We start from the raw sequence: 13,066 nt of genomic DNA, 5'->3' as shown, positions 1-13,066 counted from the left end.
TTCGTTACACAAAAAGCACAGGCAAGAGTAAATTTGGTCACCCATATGAGTAATGGTGCCTTCCAGATCACTGAGTTACCACCACGTCTCAATGGTGTGTGGCCAACACTTCTGTCAGGCCACCAAAGAAGGGGGGGGGACAAAAGAAAATAAACGAAGTGTGACTAATTGCAATTAGAGAGAACAATGACCCAGGAACACACTTTGTGGGTGGGAGGGTGCTGATGTTGAGGGTTTGCTCTTCAGAGAGTTCATATCCAGTCTTCACTGTTTCTGTGCCTCTGACTTCACAGGGCCCCACTTCTTGAATCCTCCTCTGTGCTTGCAGGACTAGTCTTTACTTTCCGTTGCTCACCAAGCTGCTTCTATGGCATCCTGTGCACTCATTTCTTAACCCAAAAGTACCTTCCAAATAGTGGAAGGGAAGGTGGCTCTGGTAGCCTGTGTGAAGCAGACTTTTTTGCAATCCACGCCATATGAACTCAAGTTCCTCTAGAAGTTGAAACTGTCACACCATCACAGGGCATCAAGTAAAGAAAAGAAAACAATTCCAAGCAGAGCCTTGCTTTGTGGGAAGCAAGACAGGCAGAGGAGTGGATCAAACTGGTGTGCTTTTACTTCAGAGCCTTGCTTTTTGTTCAGCACCAAGCAGACTGTCCAACTGTGTTGTTCTCTGACTTCTGGAAGCCACAGTGTGGTGGCTTCATTAACACTGTCCACCAGATAGGTCTAATTTTTTCAAGACATGTAATACCTTGGAATTTTTGTAGGATTGTTTGTCTCTCTTTTGTTTTTATTTCACCCCTTGGGTTGCTCTTATGAGTACCTTTGTCTCATAAAATATGAGAAACGTCCTTCATAGTCTAGGCTGGGGTGTTCAGAGTAGATACATGCTTTCCTGTCTTCCCTTTACTATATCCCACCACAGTAAATCTTGTGTTTCCCTGGGTAGAAGCAGTGAACAGAGACAAGAAGCAGAGCACCCTCTTCCTCAATTTAACCATACCAGAATCACAGCAGGAAAGGGAACACTCCAGTGTTCTAATGACTGAGGTTTTGAGTGGCTTTGATCCTGTAGCATAAGCTGATCTGTCTAAATGGCTCCATGTGTTTCTTACAATACAATACCACTCTCTTAGTTGCTTTTCTTTTTCTCTTTCTCGTTTCGTTTTGCTATCTTTCTAATTTTTCGTGGGAGGTGGGGCTAGGGGAGAGCACGAACCCAGTCTCCAAACTATCACAAATTATGCAGTTGAGTCCCCTGAACTTGAGGAAATCACAGGGTTCGACATATCTGGTGTGCAAAGGAAAATCATCACGTGAGAAAACCACCTTCATCATCATGGTGCCCACCTTACCCGGTGTCTTAGTTGCTTTTCTATCACTGCGCATGTCCCCTATAGTATCATGATCATATCAATACATATCAATATGTATTCAGGCCACTTTTGAATTTCTTCATAGTCTTTCACAGTCTCAACACTATTTGAAAGTCCAAAGACTTTTCTGACACTCAAGGAAGTCTCTTACCTGTAGCCCCATATAAAATCAAAGGGCAAATCACATCCTTCCAAGTGCTACAAAGGGAAGCATTTAATTGGGTTTACAGTTTCCCAGGGTTAGCGTCCATGCTGGTGGAGCTACTACATCGCATGGGAGCACAGAAAGCCCTATGCACATGAGGTTCTGAGTGAATGTGTGCTGTCAACATAAGCCCTCCATGCCAAGGACCCTAGCCTCAGACTCAGGAAAGTAGCAAAGCCTTCTTCCCCCTGGGGTGAGACACAGAGGAAGACAAAGCCTTTCTCTGACTGATGTACAGATACCAATAGTGTGTGCAAAAAAAAAAAAAAAAAAAATTAACCATAGGTTTCTTCTTCTTTCCCTTGATATATTTATGGCCTGAAACATATTCCCCTACAAAGACTGCTCCTACTGATATTAGATAAATCTCTTCCTCAATTCATCTGTATGACATAAACCCTACCTCTTTGCTCAGGTGTTTGCAGCAACTTTACATCCCTATTTGAATGTATATTAGTCACACCCTGAGCTTCTCTATGTGAGTCCAGAGTCCAGTCAACCCAATCTCATGGGTGTGTATGTGTGTGTGTGTGTGTGTGTGTGTGTGTGTGTGTGTGTGTGTTCATCCTTTTTCACACTCCAGTGAAATCTATCTCTGGAGCCATGTTGGCAGGAATAGCTGAGAGGTCACATATTTATCACCAAGTGACAGGCAAAGAAAGTATGTCAGAGATGTTGGGAGGCTTTTAAAACCTTAGATTTGCTGCCAGTGACATACTTTCTCATACAAGGCCACAATTTCTAATCCTCCCCAAACAGCCACCAACTGAGAATGAAATATTCAAATGCCTAAGATTTATGGGAGACACGAAATCACCACATTATATTCCTTGCCCCCCTATAGTCTCATGGTCATAGCAATGCACAGCAATGTGTTTTGAGGCCCACTTTGAATGTTTTCATAGTCTTTCACAGTCTCAACACTATTTAAAATCCAAAGACTTTCTGACACTCAAGGAAATCTCATAACTATATCCCTCCATAAAATCAAAGGACAAATCACATACTTCCAACATACAATGGCACAGAATATACATTGCCATTTCAAAAGAAAAATCAGGACATTATGAAGAAAGACCAACCCCAACAGGGCAATCTACAAATCCTGCCAGTCCTATGTCCAAGATCAAAGGGCTTAGCTATCTCTGCCCTTCTAGCTTTTGTTTCCTGAAAGACCCAGCTCTGGCTCATGTTAGTCATGTTCTCTGTGGACAGCTCTCCTAGGTAAACATTCCACAGCCCTAGCATGCCCAACATTTGGGGGCCTCCCACTCAATCCAGGTATCAGTTCATTCAATCGCATCTGAGGGCTTCTCACCCACTTAAGACCTTTATGCAGGGACCTTTCTATGACACATTCAGAAGCTCTTCTTAACTACAGAGAAAGATTCCATAACCCCTTTACTTATGTATTCTTTGTGAGTTTAAAGCCAGAACCATGCTTACAATGCTTCCAAGTTTTGCTTTCTACTGGAGAAGTAGCCTGGTCCCTTGAATTATATTTACAGTAAACTTCTTTGTTGTTGGGGTTTTTGTTTGTTTGTTTGTTTGTTTGTTTTGGAACAGTTGGAAGCTTGGATGGGTAGGCTCTTCCTCTGGGGCATCTCTCCCTTTAGTTCCTTATAGATTAGCCCCTTCATCAATTGCCTTATCTCTTTCAGCACAACTCTAAGCTCCAGCCTTACATTTTCTAGTGTTCCACTTCTCTTCAAACTGAGTATTTTGTGTTCCCCTTTTGCCCCTTTTGTATTTCCTTTCATCTTCCCTCAGTAGATTTAAGTGCCATATAGGCAACTGGAATTTCGATACATAAAGTTACAAAAATATAGTTAAGTGTGATGTAAAAAATGTGTTTTTTTTTTACATGATAAAAATCCAGAGATAAACAGCTGTCTTAGGTTTCTATTGCTGTGATAAAGGACCGTGACCAAAAGCAATGCAAGAAGGAGAGGGTTTGTTTATCTTATGTTTCTGTATCTCAGTTCATCACCCAAGAAAGTCAGGGTAGGAACTCAAGGCAGGTACCTAAAAGTGTGAACTGAAGCATAAGCTATGGCAGAGTGCTGCTTACTGGTTTGTTCACTGTGGCTTGTTCAGTCTGCTCTCTTATTCATCCCAAACCACCTGCCCAGGGCAGCACTTTTCACAGTGAGCTGGCGCTTTTACATCAGTCAATAATCAAGAAAATGCCCTTACAGACTTGTCTGAAGACCAATCCTCTAGGGGCATTTTCTCAATTAAGTTTCTTGCTTCCTGAATATGTCTAGGTTTGTGCCAAGTTTGCCACCACCATTGTTAATCACTCAATGATCATATGTGTAAAAAGTTCCTTTCAGTTTTCACTCTATAGTCTCAGTATATTTGTTTTTCACATTTCATTATCATGTATGTGTGTGTGGTGTGAGTCCATATGTGGAGACCTTAGGTTGACATCAAGTGTTTTCCTTCGTTGCTCTCTGTCTTAATATACTGAGGCAGGCTCTCTCCTTAAACTCACAATTCACTGTTTTTCCTAGGCTGCTGGGGCAAGGGGGCAGGAGGATCCCCTATCTCCTCCTTGTATGTGCTATGATCACACACTCACCAAGCTCTTACTTGGGTTCCTGAAACCAAACTCCAGTCCTGCATGGCAAACACTTGTAAGCTGAGCTATCTCACACAGCTCAACATATTGTCTTTCTGTCTTCATCTTTTAATTTAATGGATTAAGAAGGGATGTTTCAGGTGAATGCTTACAGTCAAGACAGAAGAGAGAATTAAGAGGGGGCCTAGTTATATTCCTTATCATATACCAATATATCATTAAACAAATGCTCCCCTACAAAATCCCAATTGTAGCTCACTGACAAATAGTTCACTAAATATCTACCTCAGCCTAGAGATAATGGCAAGGACTGAGAGAGCTATGACTGAGCTGCAGAATTTTCTCGGTAATTTCAAAGTGTTCTTATAATACTGCTTATAGTGCTTTTATGTTACACTTCTATAAGTTGCCATAATCATGGCAACAGAAAAATAACTAAGACAGAGCTATGTTTTTCAAGGGTGACATTCTCAGGCACAAACCTGGTTTGTGGTCTGTTCTGGAACAATCTCACAGTCATAGACACCACTTTTATCCCAGAGGCTGAAGTCCATAGGCTTCTTCATAATTCCCAAATCTACCGGTAAAAAGACTGTAGTATCTGCACACAAAAGCCCCATTTGTTCTTGAAGTGTTCTGGCATAAGTCATATTTTACATTTGGATGCGGATTTCTTTTTGACCCGGCGCTTTCCTTCTAGATCAGGCAGATTTTAAAGTAATAAATCCCACAGCTTCATTCGAATCCTGAAAATACCCATGGTGGATAGACTTATATCGAACATTCTAATGACTTTTTGATTCTTAATATAATGTCTCATTTGAGTCGAGGAGTCATGGGACATATTTAAGAAATCAGAAAGGAGGAAGGTTTACAGAATTGAATTATGATCGTGCTGTTCACTGCTCGTTCTCTGCTGTAAGTGGCTCTTTCCTTTCCAGAAGCAGCCGTGGAGCGTGGTCTCTTATGCTTGTCCTGCATAGCTCACAGATGTACATACTTATACGCATGTGGATGCACTCACTGCTGACTGCTCGACGGATGATAGAGGGGTGAAACTCATTATATCTGGGTCAACATCTGGCTTCCATTACATGTTGGATGCTGCAGCAAATAAAGGAATTCAAAGATGAAATTGCAGTCTTATCTCAGCCATACTCTCCCTTCCTCTGATCAGACAGTTAAGAGTATCACAGGGGAATGCACATGCATTGTTCTCTTAAATGGAACATCATACAGAAAAATTACACAATGTTCTGTAACTTTTTTCTTATTACATCCCAATTGTTGTCCTATGTCTGAACATCTCACCATCTTATCCTCAAGGAGGAATGTCACAGCATGGATGCTTCTATAATTTATGAAGCCATCCCTATATTGATCAGTGCTCACCTTCTTTTATAATATTCCCTATCAAAAGTATTTACAATTCATGTATTTTCCATATGAGTGTGTGTGTAAATATATATGTACATATATGCGCATATATATATATATATATATATATATATATATATATATCTGATGTCAAAAATGGGAGGTAAAAGTCATTTTTACTTTTTTTTACTTTTCAATTGATAGCACCAAATAACTTTTAAGAAGACCTTAACAGTTACTTTCCATCCTAATATAAAAGACTCTAAGATTCCTCAGTTTCCTCAGCAGTGAAGAATACACGAGAAGAAAACAGGCACGTTAAACATGCATTAGTAGTTCTTTTTTTTTAATCTCCAATTAGTGAAGTCACATTTCAAATTCTACTTCCTGTTGTAAATTTACAACTACAAAATCTTAACCCGCATACATCAAAGGCTGATTGGGATAATATTGTGTTCATTATATTGATGGACAAGTTTCTTTAACAAAGAGAAACAAAAATTCCACTGGGTTAATTAATCTTCTCTTTGTCCGTTTTAAGACAAATTCTTGCTTAGCAGCCCAGATGGCCCCAAACTCACAATCCTCCTGCTTCATCCATCCAAAGGCTTGAATCTAAGGAGAGCACCACCACTCCTGGCTACTTCGATGAACCTTTGAATTTGATCTTTTTCTCACATAAAAGAACTATGTGTAACTGCATAATCTAAATGGATGAGGCAGGTCTGTGACATGTAGTAACTCAGAGATTTGGAGGCCTTCAGCCTCATTGCCCTCTTATATTCTGAAACACAAATAAAGGTATACCTGGAAAGAATCCTGGGGACTTTTACCTGAGTTCAATATTCAGACCCAGATATTTTACTTCTGTAACCATTCTATGAATAAGGACTTAGTCAGTTAGCTGCAAGGGAGGATGGAAGGTAGGGTCTAGTCCACAGATCTATGTACAACTACAACTCTGTTTCTAGGAGAAAAGGGAAAATAAATTTGACTGAAACTACTAGTCTCACTAACTAAATCTCCACATATCACAGTGTGATTCAGACTATCAGATAAAACTAAGAAGATGACATTTCTTAAAGTCATATAGAAAAATTGATTTTTAAAACGTTTTTAATGAGCTGAGTTAACACAAGAGTTAAGAGCAGTGGTTCTCAACCTGTAGGTCACGACCTCCTTGGAGTTACAGATCAGATATATATATACACACACACATTCACACAGTTAAAAAGTAAAATCTTAAATGGTTTTTACATAAATTGCATAGCTCTCTCCCAACAAGGTTTCTCATTGTGTTTACTATAAGCATCCCCGACTATACAAGTAACCAATCAATTCTCCTAAAGTGTATAAATGTCCTATGACTATGGCAATGACTTAGAACAAAGTTGTTGTGACAGCCTAATGATTAGATCTCTCTCCAGTTTGTATCAGCTTTATCATGTGCTTTTTCAACTTTAGATCATCTTTTCAAAAAGGCTAAACAAAAACAAATTTGTGATTGCTTAAGAGTTTGAAATCAAAAACGCATAAGCTTAAGAGGAGTCTGGCATCTATAAATAACCAAATATGTGCTCTGCAAAGGAGGGAAGTCAATTCCAAAACCTGGGATGAAGAATAGAGAAAGCTGTAATCCTCTCTAGTTGGATGTCAGCCTGGACTATAAGACTTGCCTAACTCCTGTCTTGTTGGCAACTGAATGCATTTAACTAAAGACATACAAAAGGGCCTTTATTGTTTTCTGGAAGATGATAAGACCAGCCGAATAGTTTAATGCCTTTTCTGGCACTGGGAGATAGAGCACTGGCAAGTCAAGGGAAGTAATAAAATGGTCATGTGAAACAGGCCCTCTAGAAATATAATAATGACAGAAATGTAAAATAAAAACGCGAGGAAGAGTCACTGCTGGAGATTTACCATAGCTTCAGACCCTCCATCCCACTCTCCTGAGGATGAGACCATACTCTCAGATGAGCAGAGTGCCCACTGTTAGATGCCAATAAAGGTGATGTCAGCACCTCAGCCTGCAGTCTACTTCGTTCTGCTCTTATAAACACAGCAGTGTGTGGAATGCATGCATGAGCCAGGGACTGTATAAAAGGTGATACAGTGACTAAATACTCAACATGAAACACCGAGTGTAGGTAGTTAACTCTACCAGGTGCCTTCTCCAAGCACAGCCGTAAATAATAACTAAATGTCATATAAAATGAACCCCAAAAATGAGAATGAATAGACGGCTTCGTTAGCATGTGCTTCTCAGAGTTTGATGGTTTACAGCAACTTTGCTTGTTTTCCTGGAGATGGCTGCACCTTTCCCCCAGCACCCCTTCTGGTCTGCACTGACTTGACTCTCGCAGTAGTAGTTTCTCAACCCTCCTAATGCTGTGACTCTTTCTCTTGCTGTGGTGACGCCCATTGTTTTCATTGCTACTTCATAACTGTAATTTTTCTACCATTACGAATCATAATGTAATTATCTGATATGCAGGATATCTGATATGTGACCTATGAAAGGGTCATTTGACCCCCAAAGTAGACTGGTTCCCTGGACAAAGTTCACTGGTACAACTGTTATTTTGAGCTTAGGAGTTTTTCATTTCTGGAAATTCCTACTTAACATATTTAGACTAAAGTTGATGTTCAGGTAACCGAAAGTGCAAAAAGCAAAGTTGCAGGGGGTGGAGGGGAATAATCGTATCAGATAGTCTACCTGTGAATGGGCGTTTTCAGAAGTGCTATAAGTTAAAATGCAGAAAGCATTTAAAGTATTAACGTCTGTAAACCAGAAGGTTACAGATGTTAATACTTCTGTGCCTGGGCCTCTTTTCTCATCCAGGATTATTATTATAAAGGTCAGCTGTCAGGCTGGTGAGATGAGTTAGTGGCACTTGTCCCCAAGACTGATGATCTGAATTCAATCCCTGAGACACATATGGTGGGAAGAGAAACCAAGTCCTTCAAGTTGCCCTCTGACTTCCACATGTGCACCGTGGCATGAGTATGCCCAGGTACACACATGCACACATAAAATAAATGAGCAAGATGTAATGAAAAGTTTAAACATTAACCTTACTGTGGGATATATCTGTGACACACTGGTTAATTCACGCGTTGCTTGATTGAATGGAAGATAAGTTACCTACATTGTTGTAGATAATCATTTTTTAAGTAAATAAACATAGCTCAAACATTAAACTTGAAATAACTTTCTCAGAGAGACTTCCCTGACATCTTCAACAAAATTACATTTTCAACTTTAGGTTTTCATCATGGACTACATGTATTCTTTATAGCATTAGTTGCAACTACTTTTAAAGAAAATTATTTCTGTGCTTCACAGTCAACTCATCTATTCAATGTCAACTCCATTAGTTCAGGGACTTGGGATCTCTCAGTGTTTATTCTGGCTTCTAGTATAGCCTGATACTTTGTAGATAGAAGTCTAGTGTTAGGGATGGGAAAATGCCCCTTGGATAGTAAAGTCTAAATGAATGTGAGAACTTTGTGCTCCATGTGCTTGTAGGAAAAGATCTAACCTCAGAAGATGAAGATCTCAAAAGGCCAGAAATGAAAAACTCCTAAGCTCAAAATAACAGTTGTACCAGTGAACTGTTATAACTGTTTCATTTTATAATTATTAATCATTTGCCATACCTCATTTATAAATCGAACACTATAAAATACGTTGATTAAAATAGAAGCTTCAAATAATGAAATTGTCTTTCAAAGACATGGAATTAATCTTCAAACAATGTGTCCTCTGTGTGTCATGAGAAAAAGGACGTGAGCATTTGGGACCTGAAAGATCAATTTTCATCCAATTTTAGATGTTTTATTCAAATATTCACATGAAATTTTTCTACTGTCCCTTCAATGAGTCCACATAGCCAACCTAAGTGCGTTGTCCTATAATTTAGGGTTATAGGGAAAAAACAGAGTACATAAAGGGTTTGATACTATCTGTGTTTTGGGCAGCTGTGGCACAACTTGGAAGAAAGAATTTTCTGTGTTTATAAGACTATGATACACCATTACTAGGCCATGTTTTCTCTTCACTATGTAAATTGTATTCTAAACTGTTATGTCACTTTTGCATCTTTAATAGATGTGGTGACATGAGCATATTTATGTCTACAAATGTGAATGTGAGATATATATGTACAGATACACACATATGTATGTATATGTCAGTTGAAATATAAAGAACTCAAAATTTAGAAAGCATTCAGGAGTGTTAGATAACTTTTGCTCTCCAATTATGATGCCTTTATGTGGTAATGACAATGATATTTAAAATAACAGTTCTAAGCATCCATGAGTACCTACTACAAATTAGGCACTGTACTGTGACTTTCACTTCCTATTCTATAATCTCTGTAACAGTATGGGCAAACCTGTTAGTTAGAATATGTTATTAATAAATCACCCTAAAAGAGTACAGTGGTACAGTGAATTGTAACAACAGACATACTTTATTTGGCAGGGTAACCATAAAGGCTGGCTTCAACTGAGAAGTTCTGGTCACAGCCATGTAACCTGAGAACAGTGTATGATATTAAATAGGTTCTGCATACAGTGAGGCTGATTTCAGGTGATATTGGGTGCATAAATCACCAGCGTCTCCTTCTACCTTATCTCTCATTCTTTAGGGTGACAGACTCAAGTCTACTCACAAGACAGACAAAAATGGATTCCAGAAATTGAATAGAAGACCAGAAAGTCTTTAATGACCAACTCAGAAAATCATACAACTCACTCTTCATACCCTCTACCTCCTGCCCTCCACCTTCTACCAGAGCACATCCACCAGCTCAGGACACAGCACCTGACTCTTAACCACAATACAAACACCTGAGCCAGTCACAAGGGAATCTGGGTTTGATGAGCAATAGAAGGGAGTCCTTGTGATGAGAGAGTTTTTGAGGTCACATTTCAATATCATTAGAAAAATAAAAGAAACCACGGTCATTTCCCACAAGATATCATAAAGAAGTAATATGATTATTTCCTATTTTACAAATGACAAACCAAGACTGAAAAATAGCACACAGTGTTCAGCATAGAGCTGAATGTTATAAAAATAAAAGAAAAAAAAAGTCATAGATTGAAAAATTAATATATATTTAGATGGAGCTTTGACTTGGGCCCAAATTGCCTATGTGTGTGGCTATGAAAAGCTTAGGCCCAGGCAAGGTAGTACATGCCTTTAATCGAGATCCAGGCATGTTGGTACACACCTTTAATCTGGGCCAACCTTCTGCTGGAGACCTACATAAGGACATTGGAAGAAGGAAGACTTGCTCTTCTTCACCTGCGTGCCTTGTAGGACTGAGCAACTGTTAGATCCTTGGTCTTCCATTCACAGCTGCTGCTGGTCATTGTTTGGGAGTTAGATTTCAGATTGTAAGTCATCAACAAATTCCCTTACTATATAGAGACTACCCATAAGTTCTGTGACTCTAGAGAACCCTGACAAATACACATAATATATTAACATATTAATATATTTTATATTAAAAATATAACATAATAGAACAATATTATATTATATATAATTTTATAATATAACAAGATGATATATAATAACATAATACATTGAATAATATATAGAAATTATAATTATATTAATATAATTAATATGATAATATATTATATATAATATATATTCCCCCAAGGAAAGGCTTTAAAAGCTCTAGCAAGAAGAAAATGAGGACAGAAATGGAATCTTCATGAAAAACTAGATGCTGAAAACAATGGCAATACATGGGAAAAGGTAAATTGGTAAATTGATAATATTTTTCTTGCTGATGAAGCTCTTTAAAAAACATTTTAATACAAAATCAATAATTATTTTTATTGGATATTTTATTTATTTACAATAAGGTGTCAACCCCTTTCCCCATTTCCCCTCCCTAGAACCCCCTATCCTATACCTCCTCTTCTTTTATGATTTTATACCATTTTGATTATATGCATGTATTAAGGTCAGTTCTAGGTTGAGGGTCTAGCAATACAATAGATGTAAATAGTCAGGGAACAAGCAATACAATAAACACAAATAGTCAAAGAAAAGGCAAGGCATTAAACCCAGTTACATGAGCACTCCTGTGATCATTGTTACTAAGGGCTTTATCAGGATGACCAAAGTATCTGAGCCTACTTCCCTATCCTAGCCCAAGGTCATTTTCATGTCTGAAGCCTACTTCCTTGTTCTAGGCTAAAATTTAGATTCCTGTCTGAAATTACTTCTTCGTTCTGGCCTAATATTTAGATTCTTGCCTGAAATTACTTCTTTGTTGTAGCCTATGATTTAGACTCCTACCTGAAATTACTTCTTTGTTGTAGCCTATGATTTAGACTCCTACCTGAAATTACTTATTTGTTCTAGTCTAATGTCAGATTCCTGCTTGAAGCCTACTTCCTTGTCTTGGCCAATGTCATATTCCTGCCAAGCAGCCCCTTTCCTTGTCCTTGGTCCAAGTCAGCTTCTTGCCAAGCAGTTCCAAAGGCTCTCCATCTCTCCCCCTTTTTTATTTCGTTAACAAGACTGAGCCTGTCTTAGGTCATTCTGACAAGAATGCATTCCTTACCCATTATGGAATATGCATTATCAAAGGCAATGCACTTCTGACTTAGGTTGGTAAGGCTCTGTAAAGAATCTTATCCGTCCTTGGCTTGCCAGCCTGTTAGTTTAATAACTCTGTCTGGGGGTCCATTTTCAGGTTTAAGCCATGTACTTTGGCTGCCAACTTGTTGATGTTGTTAAAGATAAGCTTTAACACGATGGGCAGGAATAAAAGTATTACCAAGACAAGAAATGCTAGCCTGATCAAGCTATATATGCCATTCCAGAGGTTTGTACAAAATGGAAATACTGAGCTCAGGCCATGGATAATTTTATTGGCATTTTCTGCAGCATCGAAGGTCAACAGAGCAGCATTATTTAAATTTATAATCTCACTATGCAAAGTTAACACACCCAGAGAGGTATTAGGATTATGCCAAATATCCTACAGGTGTCTTTAAACTTTTTTCTAATTATAACGACAATCATTGTGAATTTCAAAAGTGACACTACTCCAATGATATTTGTCATGACACTTGGGATGGCTTCTAACTCTTGAGCCCTGAACCTCCTTCAGATAATTTGAATGGGTTATAGAGCATCATTCGTTGTTCCAGATACCTATATAAATCCTTTCGTATACTCAATACATCAGTAATATTTTGTTTTTGCTAGATGGTTAACAAAAATAGTTGTCTTAACTCTTTGTGTCAATGCTATTGCAGAAGCAGTGGTGCTAGCTATTAATGGAATTAAAGCTGTTATACCAGCAATAATCAAGCCTGCTACCCTCTTGCTTCTGCTTAAAGCCCAACTCACTTCTTCCAGCACTTTCAAGCTTTTTTCAGAGAATCAAAGTTTTCTAATATTCAGGGCAGTAAGACAAAAGCTGGTGATAAACCCCCGTAACAGACATGCCAGGTTTTAAGACACTAACATAATTGGAAATT

At 38.5% G+C, this 13,066-nt stretch overlaps 1 non-coding gene across 1 annotated transcript; it reads right to left on the bottom strand.

The window, feature by feature from the left end:
- Positions 1–1,205: 1,205 nt before the first annotated feature.
- LOC117693894 (U1 spliceosomal RNA) lies at positions 1,206–1,369 on the bottom strand. The gene has a single exon (XR_004604488.1). It is a non-coding gene; the product is annotated as a U1 spliceosomal RNA (small nuclear RNA).
- Positions 1,370–13,066: the final 11,697 nt, after the last annotated feature.

The sequence above is a fragment of the Arvicanthis niloticus genome, chromosome 21, assembly GCF_011762505.2.
Source record: "Arvicanthis niloticus isolate mArvNil1 chromosome 21, mArvNil1.pat.X, whole genome shotgun sequence".
NCBI lineage: Eukaryota > Metazoa > Chordata > Mammalia > Rodentia > Muridae > Arvicanthis > Arvicanthis niloticus.
This window is presented reverse-complemented; position numbering and strand designations above follow the sequence as displayed.